The sequence below is a fragment of the Fukomys damarensis genome, unplaced genomic scaffold (assembly GCF_012274545.1).
Source record: "Fukomys damarensis isolate Sample0158 unplaced genomic scaffold, DMR_v1.0_HiC HiC_scaffold_14, whole genome shotgun sequence".
Classification (NCBI taxonomy): Eukaryota; Metazoa; Chordata; class Mammalia; order Rodentia; family Bathyergidae; genus Fukomys; species Fukomys damarensis.
Window position 1 is genome coordinate 24065882 of NW_022900926.1, and position 8243 is coordinate 24074124.

The window sequence follows — 8243 nt, forward strand, 5'->3', positions numbered from 1 at the left end:
CTTAAAGTCATGCCATTGATTGATGTAGAAATTGAAAGAGATGTTTGATAGTTACACCTACATAATATTTTTTCTGTACAAAACAGCTGCACAGAAAGTATAAATTTCACTCAGTTGGCAGGAGAAAAATCCAAACATCTTGAAAACTGATTTGAATTTGACTTTGAGCAAATATAACTGAAACTGGGGTTCTTCTAATAAACTAGAGTGTATCACAAAATAAATTCCAGCATTTGGAAATTGGAACTAAAAATTATAGCTATATACTCCTTCACTTTTTCCTTTTATTTTTATTTCCACAACAGCAGCAACAAAATGTGTCTCCTCTGACTGCTGATTCTGAGACCTTCCCTCCTTCCAAATTTCAGAGATATGTGTATTAAATAAAAACTACGGAAAACCATCACTTTGACTAAGATCCTATTCTGGGGTCCAACAGAAAAAATTAAAAATAATGGATCATGGAAACTAGGTTGCTCTCTGGCCTTCCTTGGAAGAATAAGAGAAAGCCAAATTTCCCAAACAGGCAACTGGCATGACTTTGCCTTAGCCCTTGCATCCTTTAATCATTACCGAAAGTAACCTTAAGTAATCTGAAGTTAATCAATCAGTTATTGCTCTATTATTCTGTTTCCCTGTCCTCACCTTATAAAAAGAGCAACTTTGAAATCACTGAGCCACTTCTTGCTCCTTGCTTCCGCTTCAAACAGCCCTTCTGTTGTAAACCAAAGCTTCCTGCTCAGCCCATCAGAACACTTACTCTATTTGTCCAAATGTAGAATTAAAAGAATAAAGACAACTAAGAGCTAAACTGTTGTATTTTGTGCTTTGACAGAAATGTTACCGTAGGTGACGTTACTATGGGCAATGGAGTCCTGGACGGGCTCCTAGGTTCTTATGAGTGACCAATAAAGAACTAGACATGATATGTGATGGTAAGGGAACAGTAGCAGTGTTCAGTTAGGTGGCAGTATGCACAGAATGAGTAAGCTCCTGGAGGCAAAAGGTGAATTGGACTGGCTTTCTGGGCTGATAGCAGTCCTACAAAACATGGTGAACTTTCCTAAAACCTGGCAAACTTTCTGTAAGAAGTGTGGCAAGCAGCAACCCCACAAAGTGACTCAATACAAGAAAGGCAAGGATTCTCTGTATGCCCAGGGAAAGTGGAGTTATGACAGAAAGCAGAGTGTCTAGGGTGGACAGACTAAGCCAATTTTCCAGAAAAAGGCCAAAAGTACAAAGAAGATTGTGCTGAGGCTTGAATGTGTTGAACCCAACTGCAGATCTAAGAGAATGCTGGCTCTTAAGAGATGCAAGCATTTTGAACTGGGAGAAGATAAGGAGAGAAAGGTCGAAGTGAACCAGTTCTAAGCTTCATCTTTTGTTTTATTATGAAGACAAATAAAATCTTGCTATGTTCACTTCAAAAAAAATGGTGAACAAGACTGGGACAAGTGTTGAGGATGTTAGGTTTAGGGATTTAAAATGTTGCACTGGGTCTAGGGCACTTCTCATTGAGTCTTCCAGAGCATGGTTGACAGTATGGTTGACAGGGTGCTGAGTCTATTGTGCATTTTCTTTCCCATAATTCACTCTGCTATAATTAGATGTATGAGATGCAGTGCCTATGCATGAACCTTCGATGAGCTCCTACTGCAGGTCATGCAGGAGCATTTGGTATGCAGACATCCTGGTATGGGACTCTGGAATTTTCCAGGGCAGGCTGGGCGGGAGGATGTCTGCTTTCCTTATCTCTTCCTCTGTGTGGTAAGTCTTAGACAAGGGTCAGGGGTTAGCTCTGAGACACTGTCCAGGCTCAGGTGAGTGGGGAGGTTGGTCCTGTAGTGAGGGAAATGGCCACAACACTATCTGTATTAGAAAGAGACTCAAGTTTGCATATCCAATAGCTATAATAGTTTTTTTAAGTAAAACACACAAGTATATATTACAGCATAAAATTAAACTGGATGGAATTTGGCTATAACAAATTCGAACACTACAGCAGGTAGTCTAAGTTATATTTCTTAGACAGACAGAGGTCACCATCACTGAGATGTCTTCAAGGGGACTTGAACATTGTCCACATGGCTTCCTCTCACACCCATTTTAGGCCTCTACTTAAATATCATTTCCTTAACACTAACCTCTCCATTTTTCCTGTTTAGGAAACCTCACACACTACTCATCTGTACCTCTTTCTCTCCTTACCTGTTTTAATTTTCCTCCAAGCACTTGCTGCCTCCTACACTTGCTATGTTTCTTTCTTTATTGTTTGTCCCCAGTTAAAAAGTGAATTCTACAAGGATAGCACTTTGACTTATTGATTGCTACCTCCCAACTTCTTACAACAGAAGAATAAATTTTAAAAATACTGATAAAGTCAGATACTATGATAAAGCAGAGAAATTAACTGATTTGGACAAGTGATTCCCTAGTATGTCCCTTAAATCATACCCTGCATGTCTCTGACTGAGCTTATGAAAGCCTCAGTCAGACCATGGTAAATTTTATGATACTTTTCTTTTTCATTAAAATGTGAAACTTTGATGAAATGGGTCATTTCTATTAAGGTTGCTGCCTTCACAGTATTTCATCCAGTAACAGGTAAAATATATTTACAAGTCTGCAAGCAGAGAATTTCATATACATCCATATTCATTCACTTGTCCACTCATTCATTTTATTATGAAACAGAGGTTTTTTGGGTTCTTAACTAGGAGCTAGCAACACTCTAGGCCCTGAGAGCATAGCAAGATTGAGATAGCCCTTGCTTCATGGAGCTTATAGTTTAATAGGGGAGAAAAAAAATAAAGAAATATTTGGCTTGATGGATGAGAAATACTATAAAAAATGAAGCAGTAAGACAGGTAAGGAGTTGGGTGGATAACCTATGGTAACTAGGAAAGGACACCTGAAGAAAGGGAGATGGGTGCTGCAGGAATGGTGAGCAGTGTCCTGAAGGGAGTGGGCTCCAGACACAGAAGCTCCAAAGACAAGGCCCTGGAATGGAGGGGTGCCTGGGGTTTACTGAGACTAGCAAAAGGACAATGTGAGGGAGATGTGCCTCAGGGAGTCCTTTGAAATAATGTAGCTCTGGGGCAGAGAGTGAAGAAGGAATGGTGACTTGATCCAGCCAGAGATAGACTACGAGGAGAATCCCCGTAGGGTCTTCTAGGCCACTGTAGGATTTGGCTTTCCTCAGAGTAGAATGGGACATGTCTGGATTGTGAGGAGTGGCATTTTCTGACCTGCTTTATGGACAGTCACTCTCCTGACTGTGTTAAAAGTTGGCCACAGGGCTGAGGACATATGTAGGTCCTCCAGTGACAGGAATTCAGAGTGAAATCGTGGATGGGCCTGAGCAGCTGGCAGACAAAGTTATGGCACAGTGAAGTGAGGAAATAAGAGGAATTGGATGGGGATTGGGATTTGGGGTGCCCATTGACAATGACAGCCCTCCGTGTTAGGGCTGTGTAGTAGCCAGAGTGCCACAGGACTGACAGGGAAGTCCCCATGGCCATCGCTATGAGGCCACCAGGCAGAGATGGCCCTAGTCCAGGCCCAGTTTAAGATACTGCACACTGATCCTGCCCCTACTGCCAGAAGCTCCAATAGTCACTGTCACCTTCCCTAGAAAAAAGTATAAATCTATATGGGATTTCACATAACCACAGCTTTTCACTTTCCTTTCTAGTATGGGCACCCCATAGGTAGAGGAGTCTGGAGGATCTGATATCGTGAGCCCCCAAAGGACTGTTTGAAAGGGCTTGACCACCAGAAAGCACAGCAAACTTTCCGAGCTAGTCTTACAGTTTCTGCTTTGCTTCTCACTAAATACTCAGTGAACAATTCAATTTGTAAACAGTTTGGGTTTTTTTTTTTCCCCTCTACTCAAGCCCAGGCCCAGGTTTCTTGTGGGACATGTGTTCAGCCTCACTCGACACTAAGTAAAGGACTGACCTGGGGTGATGGAAACGACCTCCCTGTTCAACTACTATGTTTTCTAAGAGAAAAATTGGAACATGTTTGGAACCAAATCCTAAAAGAATTGGAATTGTTATTTCAAATTCTTCCCCACCCCCCGCCCTGGGGCTCTAACTTGGGACCTCATGCTTGCGAGGCAGGTAGCAGATGTTATTTCAAATTCTAAGAGAAGAATTAAAAGTGCCCTAAAGCCTGGGGGCAATATACACCAAGTAAATTGATGAATGGGTAGCTGAAATTGCTTGTTTCAATATTTTAAAATAGGTTGTTTTTGAAACTCTGGTCTGGAGTTCCTTATGAATCACCACTATCACTAGATAATTATTAGTAAGAAATTACTACTTACTACTCTCATTTATTGGGAGGCTATCAGTTGTCATGGGCTCAATGTTTATGCCTCTAAACACACAAAGTTCATATGTTGAAGTCCTTACACCCAAGGTGCTAATATTAGGAGGTGGGGCCTTTGGGAGCTGACTCAGTCAGGAGGACAAAGCCCTCGTGAACCAAGCTAGTGACCTTATAAGACAAAGTCCGAGAAAGCAGTTTCCCTCTCTGTCACATCAGGACGGAATGAGAAAGTACTATCTCTGAGTGAGAGAGCCCTCATCAGACATCGATTCTGCCAGCACCTTGACCTTGGACCTTCCATTCTCTAGAACTAGAAAAAAGACATTTCTCTTGCTTGTATGGCACCGTTTTGATATTTCATTATGGTAGTCCGAGTGGACAAAGCCACCGATGTTAAATGCTACAGTGCTTAATGCTTACTGAATTTTCGCAGGACTAAGTTTAGAGAATTTAAACTGTCTAACATGGAACTGGCAGGATTTCAATGTCCTCAACTCATAAGTACAAAGCTATCCACCTCAATTTAATCTCCAATAAGATATGATAGTGAAGTAAGGAAGAGAGGGTGGGGAACTTGGTAACCTACACATACAATAATCCACTCTAACTAATCACATTAAATGTACATTTTAATTGTATTTGTCTTTTTTTGAGACAGGGCCTTGCTGTGGAGCCCAGGCTGAGTTTGGACTCGTGATACTCTTATTTCAGCCTCCTGAGGGCACAGGTGTTTGCCACAACACACGCCCACTAACTTTAGCTGTCAAGTGTCATAAAATGGTCCACTAGGTCTTCACTGCCAGAAGTTTATCTTCATTTGTATCTTCAGAAATATGCATATGTGTACAAAAGTATATATTTCCAGGTTACTTTGTAAGACGAGAATAACTGGAAACTTACTGTCATTTATTGAGAATTTAATCAGTAAATTATGAAATATCTGTATTATAATAGTATCAGGCATCCTTTAAAAGTATGAGAAAACCTTTAAAATAGACTTTTAAGTTTAAAACATCTACATGCAAATAGTAATATGATATGATTTCATTTGTGAACAAACACATATAAATTTACATACTAACGGATGGATTAAATATTCTGAAAGAATCCACAAACTCTTTGAAAGTGTAAGGGAGAGACTTGTCAGAGGGTAAGGAAGACTTTTATTTTGCATCTTTCTGTATGGTTTCCATTGTCCACCTTGTTTATAGATAACTTTTATACTTACATAAAATGACTATTTTTAATCCATTCTTTGGGTTTAGTATCATTGAATCTTTTGAAGAAGCTATTTTAAGTCTTTATCCACTTCTTTTTTTAATTAGGAAGCTGTATAAAACTTTGTGTTGTTCTAATAATAGTCATTTTACTAGCCAAATTCTTTTTTCTAGTATTTGCTGCTAAAGTGTATAAAATTAATATGAAGATACTTGTTAAAGATGGCCATAGTCTCCCTTTAAATTAAAAAAAAAACTTTAGCATGAACAATTGGATGGAAATTTAATCTCATAGCTAAGACCTATTTGGTGGCTCCTCAGTGACAGGCCCTGAAAAGCATGTCATTCATGTTCTCTGCCTAAATCTTCATACCTCTGCAACCAGGGTGTTTCTCTTGACATTTTTACAGAGAACTCCAGTAGAGAGATGATTTGCCCAAGGGCATGCAGCTGGCCCGCAGCTGAGAAGAAGTGAAAGGAGAGGAGCCTGGGATCCTGAGCCAACACCCAGGAGCCCATGTGTCAGATGTCACTCTTCACGACCTCATCACTTGAGTTATGTTGGTCCTGGAGTTATTCGAGGTGATGCTGCCAAAGAAATTTAACTCACTGATCCTTCGATCCTTACACATATGTAGCGAAATGTGAAACTTAAAAATGTTGAAATTCATTTAACAGCAATATCTGGAAATTTGAGAGCTGTACGTAGTCCTTGCCTCATCCAAGAGGAACACATCCAAGAGCCCCCATGGTTACTTGAAACAGTGAGTAGAGCTGAATTTTCCCTCTATGTGCAAACTAATGATAAAGTTTAATTTATAAACTAGGTACAGTAAAATAGTAATACTACTACTAATGAATAATGAAATACAATTATAATAGTATATTTTAATATAACTTTTATGAATATGCTCCTGCTCATATTCCATCCAATATTTTCAGACCACAGAAAAAGAAACCAAAGATAAGGTGGGATTATTGTATTTTTTCTTATTGATACAATATCAATTTGGTCTTTAATTATGCCATTATTCATGGCATGCTTACTAATTAATATATAGAATTTTCCATACAACATAAGTAGCTGAAGTACACTGGATAAATTCCCTGACTCTATTAGAGATCAACAGACAATTTATTTTGCCTTTATGTTCATTATTAAAAATATTTCTGAGGTATGTGAGGTGTGAGCAGCAAATGCAGCCAATGTTTAAATTTTAAAAAGTTTATTGAAGCAAAAGACAAATTGGCATTAATCCCTCTCAAAACGCACTCCCTCCTTTGAAACATGTATGTCGCATCATTCTTTCTTGTTTGTCTCCTTGTTTATTTATTTATGGGGGCAAGGTTTTGTAGTCCAGGCTGTGCTTGAACTCTATTGCATTGTTCTTGCCATTTTCTGAAGCCGTTCTGGAAATCCTCTTCCGTGTCTTTAATTGTGCTTACAGTAGCCGCCTCAGGGTCCCGAAATGAGTCAAAACATTTATTGTTCAATGGTCATTTTGACTGCGGGGAAGAACCAGAAGTTGCACAATGCCATTTCGAATGATAAAGTAGACGAAGGCACACTGTTGTGTTTTCTGAGCCTGCCTTTCCACTGGACGGTGATCAGCATAGCCTTCCCTGTATCTTTGAGCGTATCTCATGAAGACACTCATGAAAGAGATCTTCCAGAACTGTTTCTGGAAGCAGCAAGAATGAAAAGAGCATTCAAACTGTGGCTTGGGGAGGGAATTCATGGCAGTGTGTCTTTTACTATAATACTTTAAAATATTTTAAACATTCACTGTGTATTTTGACCATATCTTCTATTAGTACACTATTTTCTTGCTAAAATAGTAAAAGGATTTTTTGTTTGTTTCTTGAGACAGGGTCACGCTATATAGTCTAAGCTGGCCTCAAACTCATGATCCTCCTGCCTCAGCCTCCTGATTACTAGGATTATATGCCTATGTCATCATGACCAGCTAGTAAAGGTTCTGTATTTGATTTTGGTGAAATAATTTCTCTTTCTCCTCATGTCTTTTTTTCTCATTTATTTCTTTTTCCTTCTCTCTTTTTTCCTTCCTTCCTTCTTTCTCTTGCTTTCTTTCATCTTTCCTTCTTTTTCTTCTTTTTTTATATTGAGTTTGCTGGTGCACTTTGGCTATACATTGTGATCACATTCATCATTGAGAATTTGTACCTGTACCTGATGTATCTTGATTCTTATTTTTTTCCCATTCCCCTGCCCTCCCTTCAACCCCTCCACTCCTTGTTTCATACATAAACTTTGTTTCTGCTTTTTTCTTCTCACCTTCAATTTTCTTCTTTCCTTTCCTCTCCCCCCGCCAGCTCCCCTCTCTCTTTGAACCTTTTCTTTCTATTTCACATTATCTATTACACATTTTGGTCCTCATTTACACCTTCAGTTTCTCACACCAGAGAAACTATTCAGTATTTATACATGTGGGTTCTATTTATTTCACTTATGAGTATGGCCTCAAGATGCATCCATTTAGCTATAAATGTCTCATTTATCTTTCTTTATGGCTGAGTAGTACTCCATTTTATTAAAAAAAAAAACGCATCTTTATCCACTCATGAGGTGATGCACTTTCGGACTCTTTCCAAGATTTAACTATTACAAACTGCCACTGTGAATTTGAGTGCACACATATCCTGTGGTGTGATGCTTTTAATTCTTTCAGG

General features: G+C 39.1%; 1 pseudogene; it reads left to right on the forward strand.

Moving 5' to 3' along the window:
- The first annotated feature begins 1050 nt into the window (after positions 1-1050).
- LOC104863870 lies at positions 1051-1371 on the forward strand (annotated as a pseudogene).
- Positions 1372-8243: the final 6872 nt, after the last annotated feature.